The sequence below is a fragment of the Haliotis cracherodii genome, unplaced genomic scaffold (genome assembly GCF_022045235.1).
Source record: "Haliotis cracherodii isolate W230 unplaced genomic scaffold, xgHalCrac1.p SCAF_2, whole genome shotgun sequence".
Taxonomy (NCBI): Eukaryota; Metazoa; Mollusca; class Gastropoda; order Lepetellida; family Haliotidae; genus Haliotis; species Haliotis cracherodii.
In genome coordinates, this window is record NW_027266275.1 from 11,000,214 (window position 1) to 11,017,351 (window position 17,138).

Below are 17,138 nucleotides of genomic sequence, written 5' to 3' on the forward strand. Positions count from 1 at the left end.
GTAGTGGACAAGGAGGCATGTTCGCTTTTTAATCTACGAAAGGACGATTAAGTTTGCTTCACGATTTTATACAATTTGTCCTCAAAATCCTTAAATATCACCCAACTATTCCACGGTGTTGATCCCACATACCAGGTTAACCCTACCAGAAGACTCAGTGGAAAGATTTGCATCGTGCATCGTGTATGGAGGAGCATAAACACGGTGTCTTTACTATGACAATTTGGCTCCAAACGTTCACTTCTTCCACCAAATATGCTTCAGAGACACACAACTCTTCTTACAAACGAGTCTGCACTGTCTATCTGATTTGTTTATCTTTTGAAGACCAGTGTCAAAGATAACATTACTAATCTGATATACACACGCAGATCACATGGTGTGGGCGTATACTGATCTTGTGACTAGAAAGATATCACACCAACACAGGACAGGGGACAACTCAGAGGTAGGTCTAGTGTTTGCACTGGACATAACATGGTATAAATATATACATATGTACACGATTACTTTACACTTTCAACATCAGTTAATATTACGAATATTACAAGATTACATTTTATGGTACGTCATTTGATATGGATAATATCTGAAATTGAATAGTTTTTGTCTCAAACAAATGTGTACACTTGCGTCCAGCTGCAATATTCCACTGTATTCAAGATCTGTCTATTATAAACCTTGTATTATTTATCAAGACGTAAGGATTCCAGGTGCAAAAACATAAACCGGTTGAGATTTCGTTGGGCCAGCCAAAGTATTTTTTGGGAGGTTAATGATTATGGAAGAGATTGGTATAGAGATTTTAAACATATTCTATGATCACAGCCAATCGAAGACGTATAAGTGCGCCGTAAGACATTTTCTCAATGGTCGATCCGCAGTCCTCAGTTGACAAACTGATTTTATGCTATGACTGGATGAGGCGATATGGTAGTTAGATAGTTGTAGAGAGTGAACTCTGGGCCTACTGTGTACCCTGTGCACATAACTGCAGTTGTACTTTTGTTTTTTTATGGGCTCTTGACCTAAAAATGCTTCACCCATAGTACAATTATGTCGAACTATCAAGGTAATTTCAAGCGTATATTTTAAACTTTCATTACCGAAGCTTTATATCGACGAAAGGTGTTGGCGTTATGTGAATATGAAACGTCCATTTCACAACCAGACCCTGATACTCAAGCCCTCTCTACCGTATTTCGCGTATTAACAAGTATTAACAATATTGTAGAGGCGACTAACAGGAGGCCCGCGGACTTGGTTGATGCATGTTATGGTATCCCAATCGCAAAGATCATAGATCAGTAGGTTATCTGCCAATATGACTTCATTATTTACAGACTGCCATCACATAGCTGTAAAATTGCTGAGTGTGGTGTTGCAGAACAACAAAACTAAAAGCCATCTCTTGATTATGCAAGCTGTACACTTGTGAAATAGAGAGTAATAACTGAGTGTGTTTCCGTGTCACAAATACCATATATATGAAATAAACATTGCATTGTGCGATATTCTGGCGAAAATACTACATACATGTATTATGCATTCGTCATATTTGATATTTATGATTCGGAATCACACGAAGGTAATCTCTTACCCTTATATTTCAATCTTACAATAATCGATGTTTCAGACCTAATTTCGATCAATGATGCTCAACTTTTCAAACTAACCTCGCTCAACTTTACAGTCCGCGTATAAATATGGTGTTTGAGTGAACTATCCCATTTATCATACTGATTTGCAACCATGTTTGTCAGCCATTGGTGGAGCGCTTCATTCAACCGTTCAAACTTGTTACCGATGTATGACGTCTTTTAGTCTGGTAACAGATGAAACTGGTGCAAAGACAAAGTAGCAAAACGAAATAGTTTCAGTAAATGTTGGGAGGAAGTATTTACTGGTCGAAAGAGGTGACGATATGGGACTAAAATCTCTCCCCCAAATGGCGTGCTGTGGTTGGACTCTGTGTTATCACTGTAGGCTTGCTGAAGGGCATGGATATGAAACGGGAGAACACATGCAGTGTTAAAGTGAGGAAACGAATCCAGTGCTTTGGCAAGGCAAACAAGTGCTTAAATCAGAGGGTTATCTGTCTTATAAAGCTATCCTACATATAGCAGTAATCACTATGCTAATATGTTACACTGCAATTGGATTCTACAAACATTACAATTCTTTAGGTTACTGCAGATGGCGACGTCGCAGGCTGAGAAAGTGACGGAGTTCCTCACCTGTGTGATCTGCCAGGAACTGTACACAGATCCCTGTACACTGAGGTGTGATCACAAATTCTGCAGGAAATGTGTCACTGCATACATCCAAACCAGACCAGAAGCTGTACAGTCCAAGACGATCCCCTGTGCCTTCTGTCGACAAGATACCAAGGTCCCCCACCCCAGCAGGCCAGTGGAGGAGTGGGCGGGGCAGATCAAACCCAGCATCATTATACAGGGGCTGATTGACACACAAGCTGACGTTGTCAAAACAGGTATCAGTTTGTTTTGCTTTTTGTTTGAATTTTGCAAACATACATCTTGTAATAAAAATACTTTTTGTGACATTGTAAGATTAAATGGTGCTTGTTGTTTTAGATATAGAATAATGATATCATGACAGTAACAGACTGTTACAAGGATAACAACTAAACAACACCAGAAAATATACATTTATCTATAAGACGAATTTGTCAAAAGCATGCATCTGTAAACTGTAAACAAGTCTTAGGAACAAAGATGCAATGTGTATTTTTTTAAGGTCATTGTGCACTGGCTAGGCAACTACTTATTGCCATGTTGATTATTGGCGGCGAACTTGACGCTATCATAATGTATATTAATATATATTAAGGTGACCCATAATTCACTGGAAAACAAATTGTCTAAAAAGGTCTACAAATGACGCTGTGTGTAAAGGGTAATTATAGAATGTTACAGATAGATAATATTGATCAGTACTTCACGCTTGTAAAGTGTAAATGTACCTGTTAGGTGAGTGAGTGAGTTGAGTATTACGCCACTGTTAGCATGCATCGTGGCAAGAATGGGGCTCCACACATTAAACACATGTGAGGAATCCAACCCGAGTCTTCAGCGTGATGGACCAGCACTTAATCTCCTACCCTAACCCACCTGCTTTAACTTACTTGAAAAAAGATAAGGGCATTTCGTTTCATTTTCATCTTTTGATTTATAAAACAACTATTATGATCTCTCAAATAACTACAGACATGTCCACTTACAGGTTCCGCTTCATGTTGCTCTGTGTGTGAGAAGTTAGGGGAGACAACTCCGGGAGCCTCATGGTGTTCCAATTGTAAAGTGTCTCTCTGCGAGAGATGTGTCAAGATGCATCGTGCAAATCCTGCATCACATGGCCATGAGATCTGTGACCTTTCAGGGAAGGTGAAGGTGAAGAGGAGGCGCACGATCATGTGCAGGGAACACAAGGATGAAGTTATAAAGCTTGTCTGTGAAGACTGTCACAAAGCCGTGTGTCAGACATGTTGTGTTATTTACCACAGGAAATGTGAGTCTGTCGTTACCTTAGAGTCAATGTTGCCAACCATGACCCACAATTTGAGAGAGAAGGCTAATGTATTGTCAAAGAATATACATAGGAAACAAACAATTGTTCAGAAAACAAACAAGAAGATTAGCGGAATTGAGAAAAACAAAGTAGCAGCAGAAAGTCACATCAAATCTGTTGTTGAGAGAGTCATCGCCAACATCAAGCAGAAAGAAAAACAGCTGATGAATAAAGTCAGGGATATTTCAGACAAACAAACTAAGCGACTTAAAGCAGTTGTTAAATCTGAAGAGATTGAGATGCAGATGTCCAAATAACATTGTGAGTTCATTGATCAGGCCTTGGTATCGGACTGTGAGATGGACCTGTATGACGCGTATCAGGCCTGGGAGTCGGGGGCTGTAGATTTGGGGGATGTCAGGGACACAGACACAGTAGACAAACAGGAAATAGATGGCATCAGGTTTATGCCTGACATACACACTATTCAGTACATCTTGAATGAGCTTCAGTTGGGGAAGATTGACGTCACACTCCAGGATCAAAGTACATGTCTGCGGTCTCCTCCTTGCAGACATGAACGCCAAGAAGATGATACAGCTGACAGATTCAGCAGAGTATGTCAGGGATGTTCCCATGTCACAGGCCGTACATTGTGTTCTTTGCGCGATACATGTAGATAGGCATGACACACTGTATGTGTGTGGTGAAAGTCAGATACGCAAAATCAAGTTCATGTAGTCACATCAATCATTGCATATATTCAAGCATCGGTATCGCTTGGTTAAAAGAAACCATTTCAATTTGGAAGACATGATATTTTTGTTGTTGTAGGATGATACAATACACAAGAAACCCGATCCTTCGAAATGTCATGTCTTAAGTCGATCATTTCATCATAAAATAACACTGTCAATAACAAACATAATGGGCAGTTAAGGTAGTGAGTTCAGAATGTTGCAATCAGTGTTATCAGTTCTTCAGACTTTATTGTGATGGAGTTCATCCTGCCCAACAGGTGCAATACTATACGTGAAAAATATGAGTGGAAAAAACACAGTTACACATTTGTGTAATTGTCTTGACATTTGGTTTGTACTTAGATACATTTATAAATAATGGCTATATTGTGTTTATGCCTAGTACATGTTTCATTGTATACAGGTACTATGTCACAATATGTGATTGCTTTTAAATAAGAAACTCTGTTTTTATTTAAAGGTGAGACTGCATAGGAAATGTGCCCAATATTCATATCTTAATACTGTTGTTTATCCAATGAATAAATTAGTTTGAAGTGTGGACTTGAATGTGTTGTGTATTTCTGGATATTTCGTTAGAATGTTTACCCTTGTTCACATTTTTTTATTACTTACCTACTTCTTGAATAGCATTTCATCGTTCTTTGCGCTGGATAAGAAATCGAATGTATTCTGCATCACAATATCGAGGATACTATTGTGATAAATATGTGCACCATCTTCTCTTTTCGAAATAACTAATAACATTTTCCACAATTGGATAAAATGTCAGTTCCATGACATGAAGAAATCAAGTCGTGTTCTGGGCCTTCATCAACACACCAGTTGTTTTGCGAACATCCTTACACATTTTCGGACTTTGAAGCTATTTTGAAAAAAAAGAATTTCCTATTTTACTTGCATATTATGAACAAATCTGATTCTGTTTGAATAGCTAGACATCATATCAATGTTTCCGGCTCCGTCAGATTGTCTGCTTTCAGAAAAAAACTATTCTTTGAAGATTTTCAAAAGTGTAATTGTGCTAGACATCCTCCCTAAGTTTCAGGTTCATCCCTTCAAAGGGTAAAGAAAAGACGTCAGGAGGCGAACAGATGACGACAACACTAAACCATAAACTCGACATTCCAAAAAGTTGAATATGAGGAATAAATATGTGTAATGTCATGTGATTATTCTTGATTAATTCTCCATGTAGCACACATCCAGTCTATGTCATGTATCCAAGTACAACAGTTACAAACACAAACAATATTCATATACATTTTACAAATACTTTTGCACTACGTATTCATTTTTCATCTATAATCCATTCAATTTGAAAGTTTTCCACAATGTAATTCCCAAATTAACGTCTGGCTATATTTTTTCAAATATTTTATCATCAAACTGATGAGGCGACATTCTTTCACTAAAAGCTATATCGATCACAGTTCTCCACCTTCCGCAGCTGACCTTGGCATGTCCACATTCTCTACAAACCTTCACCTCCATCACACAATGGACTATACTCTCACACTTTGACGTCTGTGCAGTCCTCACTTCTCAGGAACTGTCCACACTTGGAGTCTGCCGATGGTGTTACTTTTGCCTCAGCACAGCATATCCACCTAACTGTATGACGATCATGTATGGTCAGACCTTTGCTCTGGACGTACGGTGATCCTGTATGACCTGACCTTTGAACTGAACTGTATGATGATCCTGAATGACAATGCCTTATTTTCAGACAGTACGATAATCCTCTATGAAAAGATTTTTTTAATCAGACTGTACAGTGATCCTTTCTCAACTGGTCTCTGTATCAGACTGTGATGATGACACTGTCTCATCTGACCTTTGTATCGGACTGTACAACAATCTTGTATGACCTGACCTTTGTCCCGGACTGTATGATGATCCTGTATGACAATGCCGTATTATCGGACTATACAGCAATCTTGTATGAAAGGGTTTTTCAATGAAACTGTACAGTGATCCTATCTCAATTGTATCAGATTCTGTATCAGACTGTACAGTGATGCTGTCTCTACTGATCTCTGAATGAAAATATTTTACTAGCGGACTGTACGGTATGTGAATGTGCTGGTGATCCTGTCTCCACTGACCTTTGTATGTGACTGGCCTGGTGATCCTGTCTCAATTGACCTTTGTATGTGACTGTGCTGGTGATAGTGTCTCCATTGACCTTTGTATGTGACTGGTCTGGTGATCCTGTCTCCATTGACCTTTGTATGTGACTGGTCTGGTGATATTGTCTCCATTGACCTTTGTATGTGACTGGTCTGGTGATCCTGTTTCCATTGACCTTTGTATGTGACTGGTCTGGTGATCCTGTCTCCATTGACCTTTGTATGTGACTGGCCTGGTGATCCTGTCTCCATTGACCTTTGTATGTGACTGGCCTGGTGATCCTGTCTCCATTGACCTTTGTATGTGACTGGCCTGGTGATTCTGTCTCCATTGACCTTTGTATTTGACTGGCCTGGTGATCCTGTCTCCATTGACCTTTGTATGTGACTGTGCTCGTGATAGTGTCTCCATTGACCTTTGTATGTGACTGGCCTGGTGATCCTTTCTCCATTGACCTTTGTATGTGACTGGCCTGGTGATCCTGTCTCCATTGACCTCTGTATGTGACTGGCCTGGTGATCCTGTCTCCATTGACCTTTGTATGTGACTGGTCTGGTGATCCTGTCTCCATTGACCTTTGTATGTGACTGATCTGGTGATCCTGTCTCTATTGACCTTTGTATGTGACTGGTCTGGTGATAGTGTCTCCATTGACCTTTGTATGTGACTGGCCTGGTGATCCTGTCTCTATTGACCTTTGTATGTGACTGGCCCTGTGATCCTGTCTCTATTGACCTTTGTATGTGACTGGCCTGGTGATTCTGTCTCCATTGACCTTTGTATGTGACTGGCCTGATGATCTTGTTTCAACTGACCTTTGTATCAGATTTACGATGATCCCGTAGGACGCGAACGAGGCCTGGGGGTCTGGGATGTAACGTCCGATCCCATTATCAAAGTAACCAATCTGTGATTATGCATGGTTATACTACTGTCATTGCAGTCATGAATATTTTATGTCAAATAAGCATCTAAACAACGACGTATCCGTGTCACAGGTATTCGAGCCTGCCGCCTTTTCCTTGTAATGGCCTTGACCCATGAACATCAACGACCTAGCGGCACTGGACAAGGACAGTACAACGCTGGCATATATGTGACTGGCTGAGGCTGCTTTTACTGAGGAAGTTCTACTTCTTCTATAATGATGGTCGTGTTCTGGTTTATCGTCGCAAGGGGAAGTTCGTATGGATGTCGCACTGAAGGAACGAGTGGCAACAAATTCCCAATGACGTCATCAGGCGGCTGACGACATCGATGTTACGGCAAATCTGGACGTGCTTTGCTACTCGTGGTGATGATGTTCCGCTATTGAGAATGTCTAGTATCTGTTAACCAACTCAAACTGATCATGGCAATACCTGCTTCACTCTGAAATTGCGATCCATAGGTTCTTTGAGACGTCTTTTGTGCACGTCAACTGTTGTGAGGTACTCATTAAAGGGAAGCATGTAATATCGATTTTGATAACCGTATCAAAAACAACAAGATCGAATAACCGCTTCTTGTTTGTTTTATATTCAGCCACCATCAAACCATCGTCCAGCACAATGGGTCTCACGCAAGGCAATCTTAATCCTTTTGCATGCAGGACACAGCTGGCAGCCACATGCACAAAAAATATTATTAGGCCACAGCGTCACTGTTTAACCAGATATAAACTGGTGACACAGGATACAGCTGGTAGCAACATGCACAAAAATATTTTTAGGCCACAGCGTCACTATCTCTCCAGATATAAACTGGTGACACAGGGCACAGCTGGTAGCAACATGCACAATACTGTTATAGGCCACAGCGTCACTCTCTCACCAGATTTAAATTGTTGAGACAGGACACTGCTGGCAGCCACATGTACAATACTGTTATAGTCGACAGCCTCACTATCTCACCAGATATAAACTGGGGACACAGGACACAGCTGGTAGCCACATGCACAATACTGTTATAGGCCACAGCGTCACTATCTCGCCAGAGCTAAATTGCTGACACAGGACACAGCTGGTAGCCACATGCACAATACTGTTATGGGCAACATCGTCATTATCTCACCAGATATAAACTGTTGACACAGGGCACAACCCTCGACTTAGCAGCGGCAGACAACCTACATGTATAGCCGTAGTTGTTATGGTGATATGTTTCTCTGTGCTAGGATTTTAGCACGGTATGCTGGTCACTTGGCATTTGCAAACATTACATATATAGACATTACATTACACGGTGAATATCAAGAAAAAGACTCTTTGTTGATGTCATGCTCAGTGGCTATGTGACCGCCTCTGTGGTCTGGTGCTAGAGCGTCTGGGATTCGATCCCCGTGGGCGTCATACCAAATGACGGTAAAAGATGGTTCTTGTTGTTACCCTGTCTGGGGCTCGGCATTAAGGAGCTAAAACTAAGGATTGGTCGGCTCGGAGTCAGTATATTGTGTGAGTATTCATGTTAAACTGCGGCGTGGTATATCAGTGTGCCTGCACTTTAATTCGGGATCAGTCTGCACTGGTACAAAAAGTCACACACACAACACACACACAAAACACATAAAACACAACACAACACAGCACAACACAACACACACGCACACACACACACTCACGTCGCTGCCTGAGTGCAATTATCTTGGACGCGACGTCAAACACCATTTCACCTCACCTCAGTGGCTGTGATTCAAAATGTCCAGATGTCCATGTTTTGAAAATAAATGGTTACAATCGTGTAGATTTATTGCAAATCCCGTCCCCGCCGGCGCAGATAGTGACACCTGGATTAACGGGGTTTCACTCTCACTGTCTTACTACAGTCAACCTGCTTCTGAGAAAGACAAACTAAACCCAATTCACTCTTACAGAAAAGAACTAATTTGAATATAAATATTTATTTGGAAACTTACAGTAACTTCAACGTACATCCTTCCAACATCGATATTACATATGTCGAGAAAGGGAGAAGACTTGTTGTTCACAATCCAGAGAAAAATCCAAAAAGGAAATTAATACAGAAATTGATATGTGATGAGCTGTTCGGAATCCAATTACTAATTCGATATGAGGAAAATGCATACAGTGATATTTGTTGTTACATACGATTAAACTGTGAGCCAATAAGGCTATAATGGTGTTATGGTCAAAAACAATACTTACAAAAATAAGTAGTTTGATTGAACAAGTATTATTTGATAGTGAGAGGTTGATTGTTCCAATGAGAAGCAAATGTGGAGGAACAGCGTCTGTGGTCACATGTTGGTGGTATGGTGAGCATTGAGACGCTGGTCGATCTGGGGTATCTAGATGGTACATATTCCCTTACTAAGCTCAAAAGGTATGATGGAGCTGAGCCTTTCATAGATAGGTAGGCGATACTCAGGATCTTATGTTCGATCCTTGCTGAGGCCGGTATCCAGTAGAGGCGAATCAAGACTGGTGAGATTTAGGAGTGTTTGTTGCTTCATGTGATAATTCGGGTTAAGTTGTACAGAACATTCTTTAGTGATAGTACAAGGACACCAACTAACCTCAACATGCATCAACTCGATAATTCGAAAATGAGGAATGCAGATTTAACTGAATATTCCCAACGGAAACGCTGTCTATTACCTGATCTAATACTGACAACCCTTCTCACAGAAAAAGAAAAACATACATTCACAATGTTCCTCCAAATATGATACGATATGTAAGGCATGCTATACTGGTGTGGATGGGCATTTGTTTGCCTTTGGTCGTCACATTCCTTCAAAACTTGAAAGCGATGTATAGGAATAAGGAGAGAATTGTGACAATAAGGCTTCACTAACTACGTGTACAGTTTAATCCACTTCTTTCCAGCTTACACGCCATGATGAAACTGAAATTTAGCGTTGAAACAAACTCACTCACCCTACATTACCAGAGTGTTGGTACATGGCATGAGTTGAAAATGTAAATGGCTGTCTGTTGGAACGCGTTCCACATTGTTACTTACCACTGGGTGCATTGACGTCCATCAAGACACAAACTAATTCAAGTGAAACCAATTTATGTACTATTGTGAATTTTAAGATTTTGAGTCGAGATAAGTTTACACATGGATATCGAAAAGGTACATATAGAATAGTTAAATCAACAGCCAAATCGTAAATACATCATCATTCATATTTTGTCTGAGTCCTAACACACAACTTCACCTGGTTGTATAAAAAAATGACAGTAAACACCGCAATACAAACTGTGACAATAGGAAGTGGCACCGTTCTGAATCGGAGGTCGAGAGAAGTTGAAGCTGAACAGACCCAGAGATGTGATGACACTGGACCGTGGAAAACATTCATCACTTATGGCTTTCCTCCTTAAAGCACCCCGTGATTTACCAGAAATTACTGCTCAAAGTAGAGGCAGAAACATAAAATGTACTGTACGGATAATGTACAGATTATGTACGGATAATGAATGGATAATGTAAGGATGATGTACAGATAATGCACGGATAATGTACAGATAATGTATGGATGATAAATGGATAATGTATGGATAATGTACATACACTGTACGGATAATGAATGGATAATGTACGGATAATGTACAGATAATGTACGGATTATGTGCGGATAATGCACGGATAATGTACATATGCTGTACTAATAATTCACGGAAAGTGCACGAGTAATATACGGATAATGCACGGATACTGTACGGATAATGCACGGATATTGTACGGATAATGCACAGATAATATACGGGTAATGCATGGGTAATGCACGGATATAAGGCACTTATACTGTTCGGATAATGCCACGAAACGCAATAACCCCACAGCACAGGTGAATCTTAATGATAAAAGCCTTTACAGAATCATTTCAGAGGCTCATTTTAGAGCAAGGTATTCGCTGTGACCTCCACGCATGTCCGTGTCAACGAATCAGGATTCATCACGTACTACAAATGTCAGTATGCAAAAGAAATAAAATCATTTCCGTCTCCACGATACTGTTTCCACATCCCGCAGTACTTTTGATCGGTCGTCAGGGAACTCTTTTACTGTTGCTTTGATGACTTTGGCCTCACACAATCCCAGTCCCTTCTCTGTATTATACTGAACACTTTCTTGTGAATACATCTGACTGTGTACAAACAAGGCCAAAACAAGGACTGTGCGTTGAACTGTATTTTTTTATATGAATATTCGGTGTTGGTCTTTATTAGATTATTATTCTACAGTAGACATTCCATACAATGTTGCTTTACAAAGTCGATATGATGGGTTTCTAAGAAGAGCAGCACTGTGAAATCGGTACATGGTCACTTCTTGTACTGACACATGTATACATGTTCCAAACGGCGGTGCATAACATCTTGTGATATAACAATCAGCTTTGTTCGCTTTTGAGTGCCAACTTGTCAAGAGTTCACAGTTGCCTTGCTTGTAGGTCATGCGGAAGGGACAGGTTGGCGCAGGTGTGTGTAAAACTGACAAAATAAAGACATCTGATGTTGTTGTCTGGGTCTGGAATACTAACGTTCAGTTACCTCCCTTGTATTGTGAAAGAGGGGGCGTTTCTATTTACTGCAAAGAAAGGTGTGGTGTAACATAATGTATTCATTTATACTGACTGTTGGAAGTATTTACAAATTTAACAGGAAAAACGCGCGCATTTCAAATAAGGTCATACCTGCGAGTTGAACTGGTATTAATTAAACCTGACCCCAAATTGTCACAATAATTCATATATTCATTATTAGTTCATCTCTGCAAGGTAAATCCTTAATTGTGTGGAAACAACAAGCTTGTTCTGATAGCGGAGTCAGTAACTTAAGGCGAGAATGAGTTCAAGAATAATGAGAGAAAGGTTTAGTCTAAAATATAAGTATAAACAAAGAAATAGATCCAGACCCACGTTTCAAAAACGCCTTGTTTGTCGCACGCTTATCACAAGAGCGAATCAATGTGAACGGTTTGTTACAATGTGTGACGACCAGGCAGAATGTGTCTCGTCGTACCCTGGCGACGTGTTTCGATGCTCATAATGTCACCACGTTTCTCAAACGCCTTGTTTGTAAAGTAAGCAACGCTTATCACAAGAGCGACATGATTCGATGCTCATGATGTCAGCAATTGGTTTGCCTGGTCGGATAATATTAGAGATCACTGATATGTAGTTCACATGTGAAGTTGTTTCGGCATAGAAACAGAGACAGAGACAAACTACGCGTTTGACACCGAATAACAGATGTTTCAGTATATTAAATGGTGCACTCAACACGTGAATGGGTTTGGTATTATCCCTCTTTGAACAGTATTTCAGTAATACCATGTCAGCTTGATGCGGAAGGTAAGTCCGAAGTGGCTCTCAACAACATATTTTCAGTATGTGCCAACCACAATTGACCTATTACAGAGAGCAACGAACTAATGATTTATGTGACGTCTCACTTCTTGTTTTACAGATGGCGACATCCCAGATTGAGAAAGTGAGAAAATGCCTCACTTGTGTGATCTGCCAGGAACTGTACACAGACCCCTGTACACTGATGTGTGATCACACATTCTGCAGGAAATGTGTCACAAAGTACATCCTGACCAGACCAGATGCTGTAGAGTCCAAGACGATACCCTGCACCTTGTGTCGATGACACAATGAACTGAAAAACGCTGAACAGTTGTCAAATCAAGCATAAAGAAAAACAGCTGATGAATGAAGTCAAGGATATGACAGACAAACAAACTAAGGAACTTAAAGCAGATGTCAGGTTTGAAGAGATTGATATGCAGATGTACAGACAACATTGTGAGTTCATTGACCAGGCCTTGGTATCGAACTGTGAGATGGACATGTATGACGCGTATCAGGCCTGGGAGTCGGGGGCTGTAGAGTTGGGGGATGTCAGGGACACAGACACAGCAGACACACGGAGAATAGATGACAGCAGGTTCACACCTGACACTGACAACGTCCAGCACATCCTAGATGACCTACAGCTGGGGAAGATTGACGTCACATACCAGGATGAGGGACGAGGGATGTCCCTGCATCCTGTCAGATTGTAACAGTAGAAGTGACCCCTGACCTGGTGCTGCTCTCCCAACTATCACAACAAGCAAGGGGTACTACAGTCTCACTGTTCTGAGTCCTTCATCTGTAGCAGCAGGTACTACCGCCTGTGTTGATATCCTGGACATGATCAGTCACCTGCTGAGGTCAGTTGCTACACACAACAATGAGACACTGTTTCCCTACCGCTACTACATGTGTGTCAACAATAAGGGTAACATACTTGTTTTTGACCGGGGGAAGACGTCTGTGACGTCAGAGGGAAATGTTGTGGGGAGTTACGCTACTACTGGAGAAAGAGCACTCAGCCCTCATGGTATTTCAACTACTCCAACAGGAGACATCCTGCTTGCAGACAGCAACAAGGTGATACGGCTGACAGAGACAGGGGATTATGTCACAGATCATCAGGACATTGGCTGTGATCCATGTGTATTTGTATGTAGATAGACATGACACACTGTATGTGTGTGAAGAAAGTCAGATACACGAAATCATCTTCACATCTTCAATAATCAGTATTAACTGCATTATGTTTGTGGTGGAGGTCAGACACGCGAAATCAACTTCATGTAGTCACATCAACCACTGCATGATTTCAATCATCAGTATCACTGGTGTTAAATGCACTACAACAACTCAAAATGTGGTGTGAATTGTTCATACAAAGGTGTACCCACAGACATTATTTCCACATCATTACACATCACATTAAGCAAGACAAGACAAGACAAGACAAGACAAGACAAGACAAGACAAGACAAGTGACTCCCAGGAAAAATATGTAATAAGTACTGTGGTGTGCTAGCTTGTATAAAAACCACAAGGCAGAACATGGTGATTGAATGTGTGTATGAAGACACTTGATATTATTTGACTTGTTCTTAAGTAACTCAACCTATAGCCCAGATCCTTCCATGGAATGTCTCCAAATACTGCACGTCTGGGACAGGTGCCGTGATTTTGATGTCAAACACAACTGTAAGAACACAGTTCTTTTGCATCACATGTGAAAATGCAAGCAGAGGCATTTCAACCTTTTCTTGAAGGCCCCGATATTTTTCCTACCACCAACAATATATCTAGAGTGAGTGAGTGTGGTTTTACGCTGCTTTGAGCAATATTTCAGCAATATCACGATGGGGGACACCAGAAATGGGCTTCACACACTGTACTCATGTGGGGAATCGAAGATAGGTTTATAATGTGACAATCAAACACATTAACCACTAGGCTACCCCACCTCCCCCAATATATCTGGAGGATTTCACCAAATTAGGTTACAGCTGACTCAATAATCTCTACACTCATCTTTGACCCATAATGCTGTTCAGTGCGGTGCAACTTTAAAGAGCATATTGAAATATGGATTATTTTCTTCACAGATTCAAAATATACATATTGACTATAATCTCGACTGATTGAATTTTGCACTACATCTACATCTGTTGATTATACAGACGAATTAAACCAGCGCCTGGAAGACGACTAAGAGTTGGAGTGCTGTTTCCCTTTGAAACAGAAGTCCGATGCCTCTGGCTTCCTTTGGAATAACGTTATGATCTTTTCAGAGGTCTCAAAGTGTGCGCTTGATATTTTTGTTTGTTGTTTAACGTGGCATTCATCAATAGTCCAGCTATATGACGGTGGTCTGTAAACAATCGAGTCTGGACCAGACAATCCAGTGATTGATATCATGAGCATAGATCCTCGGAATTGGGATACGATGGCATGCATCAATCAAGTCAGCGAGCCTGGCCACCCGATCCAGTAAGTCGCCTCTTACAACAAGCATACGGCAAGCATGGGTTGCTGAAGACTTATCCTGGGTCGTGTGCTTGAGAAAAACAATAGTGACAGTGGCAGAGCTCCGGTTTGTGAAACCGTTGCACAAAATCCTCTGCACTAAATATTCAGTTTTCATCAATCCTCCTCTATTCCAAACGTCAGCCCATATTGAATTCATAAATCAGACAATGTAGCACTTCACTTTATTATCAGGGCTACAAACTGACAGAGGTGAAGTGACACAGGTCGATACATCTGATGACACACCACTTCCGCCTTGACTGAATCAACACCTCCTGCAGCTGTCCTTGGACTGTCGACATTCATCACAAGCATTCACCCCCACCACACACTGGAATTCACTCTCACACACGCTCTACACTGCTTATACACAGTGTTCTGTGGTCATGAACTGCCCACACATGGAGTCTGGCGATGTTGTTTCTTTAGGGAGTGTTGTTTCTTCTCCCTCAGCACAGCCTGCTTTGCCTTGGCCATTCTGAAACATGCACCAGTCAAAATGTCCAGTTAATTACTCACATAGGCTTGAGTGAATACTGAATTCCACAGCAGTTAGCAAAATTCCAGCTTTTTACAGCAGTTCGTAAATATTAGATGCAGACAGAATTGAAACCTTTATGTTCTTTCCATAGGTTCAATGCTTGGGCTATTCGTATTTGTTTGTACCCATGAAGATCCGGGGTAGAATAGGTCTTCAGCAACCCATGCTTGCTGTAAAAGGTGACTATGCTTGTCTTAAGAGGCGACTAACGGGATCGGGCGGTCAGGCTCACTGACTTGCATGATCGATGCTCAGGATGTCAATCACTGAATAGTCTGGTCCAGATTCAAATAATTACAGACATAGCTTGAATAATGTTGAGTGCAGCCCTCAACAACAATTTGTCAACAAGCAATCATATTTGCTTGAGTCCTACATATTTCATCATAAGTTGGGCAATTCAAATGACATTGTTGATCACAACAGGGATCCCAGGTTAGAATATGTCCTCAGTGACGTATGCTGGTTGTAAAAGGCAACCAAAGGGACCGGGTGGTCAGGCTCTGTGACTTGAGTTATTGTGTTTCATGTACCCTGTTGGAGTGGATCATTGCTCACAATATCAATCACTTAGTTACAAGTCCACATCAAATAGCTGGAATATTTCTGAGTGTGACATTAAACACAATAAAACACACATAAACATGATTGCATTTACCTGAGTATGTTTTTCCATCTATATCCTGAGAGCCTATTGATAAGCTAGACCAATGGTTGATATCGAGACAAATGTACCATTATGGTGACACAACACGTCAAACGATCTACTGCAGTCGCCTATTTCTAACAGGTTACTTGGGACCAATTCTAACCCACACACCTTATGGCTTCTTTGTTACATGATTAACCCTACACTCAGCAATATGTCCAGCTTTTTCACAGAGGCCTGTTGGTAACAGAGACTGGGTCACACAAACTAGTGATGGATATTATGAGCAACACACCATGTTTTCACAATGACACGCAATCAAGAATGTCAAAAAGCATGACCACACGATCCATGTAGTCTCTTTCACTGTGGCCTTCTGTTCTAACCCAGAATCAACATGGGAATTTATTTATATATTTATTTTCCAACATTTAATTTATATGATTTGCTGACTGAATAATTTATTAAACTCTTGAATAAGTAGAAACTAAACATCACACAAAGAAGCAAAGTTTATCCACAAACCCTTGCGCCATATCAGCTTCTATGCATCTGATAGATAGATAGCTAAGAAAATGGACCAAATGGTATTTTCAGTTTGTATACTGGTATCTTCTCCATGCGGTCAGCCTGGTTCAACATCTGCTTCCTCGTTGTGTCAAAGGTCACTACCAGATATCCTCCCTT

General features: G+C 40.8%; 1 pseudogene; it reads left to right on the top strand.

Annotated features, from left to right (window-relative positions):
• Positions 1-433: 433 nt before the first annotated feature.
• Positions 434-15,480, top strand: LOC139467430 (E3 ubiquitin-protein ligase TRIM45-like; annotated as a pseudogene).
• The last annotated feature ends 1,658 nt before the right edge of the window (positions 15,481-17,138 follow it).